This window comes from Loxodonta africana, chromosome 19 (genome assembly GCF_030014295.1).
Source record: "Loxodonta africana isolate mLoxAfr1 chromosome 19, mLoxAfr1.hap2, whole genome shotgun sequence".
Classification (NCBI taxonomy): domain Eukaryota; kingdom Metazoa; phylum Chordata; class Mammalia; order Proboscidea; family Elephantidae; genus Loxodonta; species Loxodonta africana.
In genome coordinates this window covers 13752629-13761921 of record NC_087360.1, presented here as the reverse complement: position 1 = coordinate 13761921, position 9293 = coordinate 13752629, and the positions used below count along the sequence as shown (strand labels likewise).

Here is a 9293-nt window from a genome sequence, read left to right as displayed (position 1 = left end):
TTCTTGTAGTAGTGGTCTTATACATTTGTCCTTTTGCAACAGACTAATTTCACTCAGCATAATGCCTTCCAGGTTCCTCCATGTTATGAAATGTTCCACAGATTCCTCACTGTTCTTTATTGATGCGTAGTATTCCATTGTGTGGATATACCCTAATTTATTTATCCATTCATCCGTTGATGGGCACCTTGTTTCCGTCCATCTTTTTGCTATTGTAAACAGTGCTGCAGTGAACATGGGTATGCTTATATCTGTTCATGTAAAGGCTCTTATTTCTCTAGGATATATTCCAAGGAGTGGGATTGCTGGATCGTGTGGTAGTTCTATTTCTAGCTTTTCAAGGAAGCACCAAATCAATTTCCAAAGTGGTTGTACTATTTTACATTCCCAACAGCAGTGTAGAAGTGTTCCAGTCTCTCCACAGCCTCTCCAACATTTATTATTTTGTGTTTTTTGGATTAATGCCAGCCTTGTTGGAGTGAGATGAAATCTCATTGTAGTTTTGATCTGCATTTCTCTAATGGCTAATGATCGTGAACATTTCCTCATAAACCTGTTAGCTACCTGAATGTCTTCTTTTGTGAAATGTCTATTCATATCTTTTGCCCATTTTTTAATTGGGTTATTTGTCATGTTGCAGTTGAGTTTTTGCAGTATCATGTAGATTTTAGAGATCAGGTGCTGATCAGAAATGTCATAGCTAAAAACTTTTTCCCAGTCTGTAGGTAATCTTTTTACTCTTTTGTGAAGTCTTTGGATGAGCATAGGTGTTTGATTTTTAGGCGCTCCCAGTTATCTAGTTTTTCTTCTACATTTTTAATAATGCTTTTTGTATACCGTTTATGCCATGTATTAGGGCTTCTAAGGTTGTCCCTATTTTTTTTTTCCATGATCTTTATCGTTTTAGATTTTATATTTAGGTCTTTGATCCATTTGAGTTAGTTTTTGTGCACGGAGTGAGGTATGGGTCTTGTTTCATTTTTTTGCAGATGGATATCCAGTTATGCCAGCATGATTTGTTAAAAAGACTGTCTTTTCCCCCATTTAACTGTTTTGGGGCCTTTGTCAATTATCAACTGCTCATATGTGGATGGATTTATGTCTGGATTCTTAATTCTGTTCCATTGGTCCATGTATCCATTGTTGTACCAGTACCAGGCTGTTTTGACTACTGTGGCGGTATAATAGGTTCTAAAATCAGGTAAAGTAAGGCCTCCCACTTTGTTCTTCTTTTTCAGTAATGCCTTATTTTTCTGGGGCCTCTTTCCCTTCCATATGAAGTTGGCGATTTGTTTCTCCATCTCATTAAAGAATGTCGTTGGAATTTGGACCGAAATTCCATTAAATGTATAGATCGCTTTTGGTAGAACAGACATTTTTATAATGTTAAGTCTTCCGATCCACGAGCAAGGTATGTTCTTCCACTTACATAAGTCTCTTTTGGTTTCTTGCAGAAGTGTACTGTAGTTTTCTTTGTATAAGTCTTTTACATCTCTGGTAAGATTTATCCCCAAGTATTTTATCTTCTCGGGGGCTACTGTACATGGCATTGATTTGGTGATTTCCTCTTCGATGTTCTTTTTGTTGGTGTAGAGGAATCCAACTGATTTTTGTATGTTTATCTTGTATCCCGCCCGATACTCTGCTGAACCCTTCTATTAGTTTCAGTAGTTTTCTGGAGGATTCCTTAGGGTTTTCTGTGTATAAGATCATGTCATCTGCACATAGAGATACTTTGACTTCTTCCTTGCCAATCTGGTTGCCCTTTATTTCTTTATCTAGCCTAATTGCTCTGGCTAGGACTTCCAGCACAATGTTGAATAAGAGTGGTGGTAAAGGGCATCCTTGTCTGGTTCCCGATCTCAATGGGAATGCTTTCAGGCTCTCTCAATTTAGGGTGATATTGGCTTTGTATAAATGCCCTTTATTACGTTGAGGAATTTTCCTTTTATTCCTGTTTTGCTGAGAGTTTTTATCACGAATGAGTGTTGAACTTTGTCAAATGCCTTTTCTGCATCAATTGATAAAATCATGTGATTCTTGTCTTTTGTTTTATTTATGTGGTGGATTACATTAATTGTTTTTCTAATGTTGAACCATCCCTGCATACCTGGTATGAATCCCACTTGGTCATGGTGAATTCTTTTTTTGATATGTTGTTGAATTCTACGGCCTAGAATTTTGCTGAGGATTTTTGCATCTGCATTCATGAGGGATATAGGTCTATAATTTTCTTTTCTTGTGGTGTCTTTACCTGGTTTTGGTATCAGGGATATGGTGGCTTCATAGAATGAGTTTGGTAGTATTCCGTCCTTTTCTATGCTCTGAAATACCTTTAGTAGTAGTGGTGTTAACTCTTCCCTGAAAGTTTGGTAGAACTCTGCAGTGAAGCCCTCCAGACCAGCGCTTTTTTTTTGTTGGGAGTTTTTTGATTACCTTTTCAATCTCTTCTTTTGTTATGGGTCTATTTATTTGTTCTACCTCTGTTTGTGTTAGTTTAGGTAGGTAGTGTGTTTCTTAGAATTCATCCATTTCTTCTAGGTTTTCAAATTTGTTATAGTTTTTCGTAGTAATCTGATAACAATTCTTTTAATTTTAGTTGGGTCTGTTGTAATATCACCACTCTTATTTCTTATTCGGGTTATTTGCTTCCTCTCCTGTTCTTCTTTTGTCAGTTTGGCCAATGGTTTATCAATTTTGTTGATTAAAAAAAAAAAAAAAACCAGCTTTTGGTCTTGTTAACTCTTTCATTTGTTTTTCTGTTTTCTATTTCATTTAGTTCAGCTCTAATTTTTATTATTTGTTTTCTTCTGGTGCCTGTGGGTTTCTTTTGTTGCTCTCTTTCTATTTGTTCAAGTTATAGGGATAATTCTTTGATTTTGGCCCTTTCTTCTTTTTGGATGTGTGCATTTATTGATATAAATTGGCCTCTGAGCACCACTTTTGCTGTGTCCCAAAGGTTCTGATAGGAGGTGTTTTCGTTCTCACTAGATTCTCTGAATTTCTTTATTCCATCCTTAATGTCTTCTATAATCCAGTCTTTTTTGAGCAGGGTATTGTTCAGTTTCCAAGTGTTTGATTTTTTTCCCCTGCTTTTCCTGTTATTGATTTCCACTTTTATGGCCTTAATGGTCAGAGAAGATGCTTTGTAGTATTTCAGTGTTTTGGATTCTGCTAAGGCTTGCTTTATGACCTAATATGTGGTCTATTCTAGAGAATGTTCCATGTGCACTAGAAAAGAGAGTATACTTGGTTGCTGTTGGGTGGAGTGTTCTGTATATGTCTACGAGGTCAAGTTGGTTGATTGTGGCATTTAGATCTTCTGTATCTTTATTGAGCTTCTTTCTGAATGTCCTGTCCTTCACCGAAAATGGTGTGTTGAAGTCTCCTACTATTATTGTGGAGCTGTCTATCTCACTTTTCAACGCTGCTAGAGTTTATTTTATGTATCTTGCAGCCCTGTCATTGGGTACGTAAATATTTAATATGGTTATATCTTCTTGGTGTATTGTCCCTTTAATCATTATATAGTGTTCTTCCTTATCCTTTCTGATGGATTTAACTTTAAAGTCTATTTTGTTAGAAATTAATATTGCCACTCCTGGTCTTTTTTGATTGTTGTTTGCTTGATATATTTTTTTTCATCTTTTGAGTTTTAGTTCGTTTGTGTCTCTAAGTCTAAGGTGTGTCTCTTGTAGGCAGCAAATAGATGAATCTTGTTTTTTAATCCATTCTGCCACTCTCTCTTTATTGGTGCATTTAGTCCATTTACATTCAGGGTAATTATGGATAGGTAATTTAGTGGTATCATTTTGATGTCTTTTTTTGTGTGTTGACTGCTTCTTTTTCCCACTTGATTTTATCTGCTGAGTAGATTTTCTTTATATATTGTCCTTTCCTCATATTTGTTGTTGATTTTGTCTCTGCTGAGTCTCTATTTTTCCCTTGTATTTTATTTTGATTAGTAGGATAGTCTGTCTCCTTTGTGGTTACCTTATTATTTACCCCTATTTTTCTAAATTTAAAACTATTATTTCTTTGTATCGCCATATCTTCTTCTCCATATGGAAGGCGTATGATTACATTTCTACGTCCCTCTTTATTATTTTAATGTTGTCTTTTTAAATATAATAACATCTTTGTTACCTTGTTTTGGGTTTTTTTTTTTTTTTTTATGATCTTGCTTTGTTTTTTGGATTTTCCTGTCTGGGTTGACTTCTGGTTCCTCTGCCCAGTGTTCTAGTCTTGGGTTGATACCTGATATTATTGATTTTCTAACCAAAGAACTCCCTTTAGTATTTCGTGTAGTTCTGGTTTGGTTTTTACAAATTCCCTAAACTTCTGTTTATCTGGAAATGTCTTAATTTCACCTTCATATTTAAGAGACAGTTTTGCTGGATATGTGATTCTTGGCAGGCAATTTTTTCCTTCAGTTTTTTAAATATGTCATCCCATTGCCTTCTTGCCTGCGTGGTTTCTGCCGAGTAGTCCGAGCTTATTCTTATTGGCCCTCCTTTGTAGGTGACTTTTCGTTTATCCCTCACTGCTCTTATAATTCTCTCTTTATCTTTGGTTTTGGGGAAGTTTGATCATAATATGTCTTGGTGACTTTCTTTGAACATCTACCTTATGTGGAGTTCGATGAGCATCTTGGATAGATATCTTCTCATCTTTCACAATATCAGGGAAATTTTCTGCCAAGAAATCTTCAACAATTTTTTCTGTATTTTCTGTTATCCCTCCCTGTTCTGGTACTCCAATGACTCGTAGGTTATTTCTTTTGATAGAGTCCCACATGATTCATAAGATTTCTTCATTTTTTTAAATTCTTTTATCTGATTTTTCTTCAAATATGTTAGTGCCAAGTGATTTATCTTCGAGTTCAGAAATTCTAGCTTCTGCTTGCTCAATTCTGCTCCTCTGACTTTCTATTGAGTTTTCTAATTCTGTAATTTTATTGTTAATCTTCTGAATTTCTGATTGCTGTCTATTTATGGATCTTGCCAGCTTATTAAACTTTTCCTTATGTTCCTGAATAATCATTCTAATTTCTTCAGTTGCTTTATCTGTGTGTTCCTTGGCTTGTTCTGCATGTTGCCTCATTTCCTTCCTGATGTCTTGAAGGGTTCTGTATATTAAACTTTTGTATTCTGCATCTGGTAATTCCAGGAATGCACTTTCATCTAGAAGATCCCTTGAGTCTTTGAGAGCCTGTTGAGGTGATCGTGGTCTTTTTCTTTATGTGACTTGATATTGACTGTTGTCTCCAAGCTGTCTAGAAGTTATTGTATTAGTTTATGCTTGCTTACTGTGTCGTAGCTGCTTGCTTTGTTTTGTTTTGGTATACACCTATGGGTTGCTTGAGTGAGCTAGCTTGATTATTTTCACCTTTGGAGCTCTGGTGTCCTGTCCCCAGCTGGCTAGAGCTGTTATCAGGTAAATCAGTCTAGGAGTCCATTCAGTTTTCTTGTATGAATTCAGCTCAGGTTTCCAGGTAGCTGGTCATCAAGTATGTGGTACAGGCTCTGTCCCATAGTCTTAGAGGGGCAGGGGTGATTGGCGTATATAAAGGTATCTGATTGCAGCAGGGGGTCATGCTCTGAACAAGGCAGGGGGCTGAGAACTGACCCCCAAGTGTCTCTGAGGAAAACGCATCTCTGTTCCCTAGAGCGTGCTGGTGGGTGGGTTCTGCAGATGGACCATGGGCGCCCAAAGTTTTTGGTTGTAAGGACTGGGAGGTACCAGTTATCTTTGGACCCCTGTCGCGGGTGGCTGGGTGACCTGAGTGGAGCTACCAGTCCTTAGGTCCCTGATGTGGGTAGGTGAGGACCTTGTTTAATAGGTAAAGCAATGTCAAACGTGAAACACCCACCTCTCCACCACACAGCTGAAACGGTTGGAGTTTGCCAACAAGGGCGTATTCTCCCGAAATAGGCCCACACAGGTCCATGCAGAAGGGAAAGGTGCTCAAGGTCCATGGACGGTTTATGCCTGGACAGGAGACACTTCTGTCCTGAGCTCCCCCGGTTGATGGAGCTAGCAAATTATCTTTTCCCACCAATGGCAAATTTTTTCCTTCCCCACGGCTGGCAGGATGGCTCCAGGTGCTCGCCAGGGTCTATCTCAGGCCCAGGGATTCAGCCGCTGAAGCTGGCTTGGGGATGGGGGGGTCGCGGTAAAATATATATAAGTACTTAGCTTTTGCCGAGAGCGCCATTCTCCTCAGGTTCCTGAGGTGTGAGTGGGCTGTGTGGCTGGCTGCTTCTCCCTGAGGAAACTGCTGCTGAACGCTAGGACCAGCCCACCGCCGCCACAGCTCCGGGAATGGTGCCTGAGGGCTCCCAGCGATTCATGTCCGGCAACTCCTCTGCGCTTCTGAACGGTCTCTTCCTTCCCCTGCCCCTCAGTTCGTTGTCTAAGCTTGCCTTTGATGCTCAGGGCTCCCAGCTTGTCACAAATATACTCGTTTCACTTGTTTTTTTGGGTCTTTGTTGTAAAGAGGGCTCGCTGGAACCGTCTGTCTATGCCATCTTGGCTCCGCCTCTCCATATCCCCCAAATATTCTTTTTATTATTTAAAATGTTAATATTTTGATGCATTATGTTCAAATTGAATTTGTATAACTTTTTATTGAAGTATAATGTACATTTAAAATGTTAATATCAGAAGTGTACGTAAATAACTGAATGAGTTTTCCCAAAATTAGCATGCTTAAGTAACCTGCACTCAGATCAAGAAATAGAATACTGCCAGTACCCCAGAAACCTGCCTCGTACTCTCTTCTAGTCACTGCCCCTCCTTACCCCTCCCAAGCATAACCACTATTCTGAGTTCTGACAGCTTAGTTTAGTTTTGTGTTCGTATTACATATAAATGGGATCATACCGTATTTATTCTTTTTGTTTCTGGCCTCTCTTTTCAACATCATGTTTGCAATTCCTCCAGATCATTGTGTGTAGTTTCAGATCATTTGTCCTGGTTGTTGTATATTATTCCATTGTGTGAATATACAGTGATTTAACCATCCATCCTACTATCTATGAGAATTTGGGTAGTTTCCTAATATTTGTTTAAAATTAGTGAACAAGAGTTTGCCAGCATCATTCAGTAAGGAAGTAGTAAATCTGATGGAGTTCTTGTCGTTGAGCATGTGATTGGCCCAGCCCAATCCAGAGAAAAGCAATGGTTAGCTTTTCCCCGATCTTTATTATCACTTATTAGCGTTATGAAAGAGGAGAATTATTTTAGGGGAGAAGTCTCTGAATTTCGTGTAAAATAGATTGTGTCATTATTTCATTTATTTTTTCTTATTATCCAGGTTGAGATTAATCACATTCTTAGGTATGATTGCTAATTAGAAAAACCAGTAGTTATTCAGATGATAATTTAATTCAAATAGTTTTTTATAACTTCATTATTTGTTTTCAGTGAATTCTGTTCCTAAACGTCGTGAATCCTATCTTTTAAAAAGATAGTTTTGAGAGAAGAAAACATGCATGGCTTAGTTTGATTCCATTAAATTTGTTAAACTCTCAATAGAAGCGTAGGGGGAGCTTCTGCTGCAAAAACAAAAATTAAAAATAAAACATTGCAACTTCCTTTTTTCTCTTTATCTATTGGTAGGAGAAATATAATTTGCAAATATGTGTCAAATGCTGCCTTACTAAAAATATGGCAGCATTTTCCCTCCCCACTTCCTAAAAGAACCCAGGGATGGCAGAGCAGAGGCTGAGTGGTCCCCTTTCGCTGCACCTGCAGTCTCTCCGACCAAGTGCTCTCATTCTACTCTTGGCATTGAATACCATGTCTGAGCTCCCATCTCCCAAATGTTGACATCGCATCCTGACCTTCTTGCTTAATCCATACTAATATGTCTGCCTTCCTTCATGACATCTCTGCTTGTATGTCCTGGCAGCCGTGTTTCTACAGTGTATCTCTGATCCATTCCCTGCTTCATCTCCACTGCTACCATCCTTGTCCAAGCCCTGCTTTTATCTCACTTGGGCCTTCTAGCTCTTCTCCCTGCTTCACTCATAACTCCCTCGTAATGAACTCTCCAGGGAGCACCTAAAGTGATCTTTTCAAAATATAAATGGGACCATGGTAATTCCCTTGCTGAAAATCCTCCCGGGGCGTATCAGTGTATTTAGAATACAGCTCAAATCTCATACTGTTGTTTATACAGCTTACATGATCTGGCCCTGCTTACCTATCTGAGCTCATTGTATACTTTTCTCTCTCTTATTTATAAGCTTCAGACACAGTAGCCATTGTGTCCCCCAGACGCCAGGGTGTGGTCCCGTACCGAGGGCCTTGTGCTTGCTGTTCCCTAAGCCTAAACTACTTTCTCTCAGAGCCCACGGTGGCTGACTCCTAATTTTCCCCTCCTCTCTGCCTCTACCTGCCTATTGAAGGTGTCCCCTCCCCTCCCATGCCTCTTTCCACCACCCCTCTCAAACACACCATCGTGTTCTATTATCCCAGCCTAACGGAAGCTCTGTGTGAATAGGGACTTTGTGCGCCTTCTTCACGACGGTATCCCTGGCATCTAGGGCAGTGTTTGCACACTAGTTGAACAAATGAATTGAAGATTGCCTAAGCCACCGATTCTTGATAAGAAAAGGAGATTGCCTGTCAGAATCTTTTATCTCTGAATCTTGTAAAAATTGACACTCCTCCCCAAAAAAGTAAACGTCCCTAATTATAAGCATCCATAATTTTTTGTAGTGTCCAGATGCTGATTGCTTGTGATTGCCATTAAATAAATGTTAACATAGCCACCATACACATCAAAATAGTTTGAAGAGTGGATATTTGTTGGCTGTCATCCAGAGCCATGGTGGCGCGGTGGTTAAAGGCTATCGTTGCTAACAGAAAGGTTGGCAGTTCAAATCCACCAGCCGCTCCTTGGAATCCCTGTGGGGCAGTTCTGCTCTGTCCTGTAGGGTCACTGTGAGTCGGAATAAACTCAGTGGCTACGGGTCTGGTTTGGTTTTTATGGGCTTTTTGGTTTTGTTTGGTATCTCTGAGGTATGTACCAACTCGTTAGGGACCACATCACTTAAAGGACCAGGTGTTTTCTGTTTCCCTTTACTTAGATACAGATGTCATCCTTATATATTGAATAAACAATATCTTTCAGATTTAAAATACCTAACAAGTCTGTATTAGTTCCAGTGGTCCCTTTTATACTTGTTCAGTTGACTCTTACCTCATAAGGAGACATTCTCTTAACTGTTTAGAATAAAAGTTAATTCTGTAAAGAATTTATATCACACACTGCAAAACATGTA

The 9293-nt window shown here is 39.0% G+C and overlaps 1 protein-coding gene across 7 annotated transcripts in view; it reads left to right on the top strand.

The window, feature by feature from the left end:
• The window catches only part of MED13L (mediator complex subunit 13L), a 273110-nt gene that overhangs the window by 186810 nt on the left and 77007 nt on the right, over positions 1 to 9293 (top strand). The gene's annotated exons all lie outside the window — the stretch shown is intronic.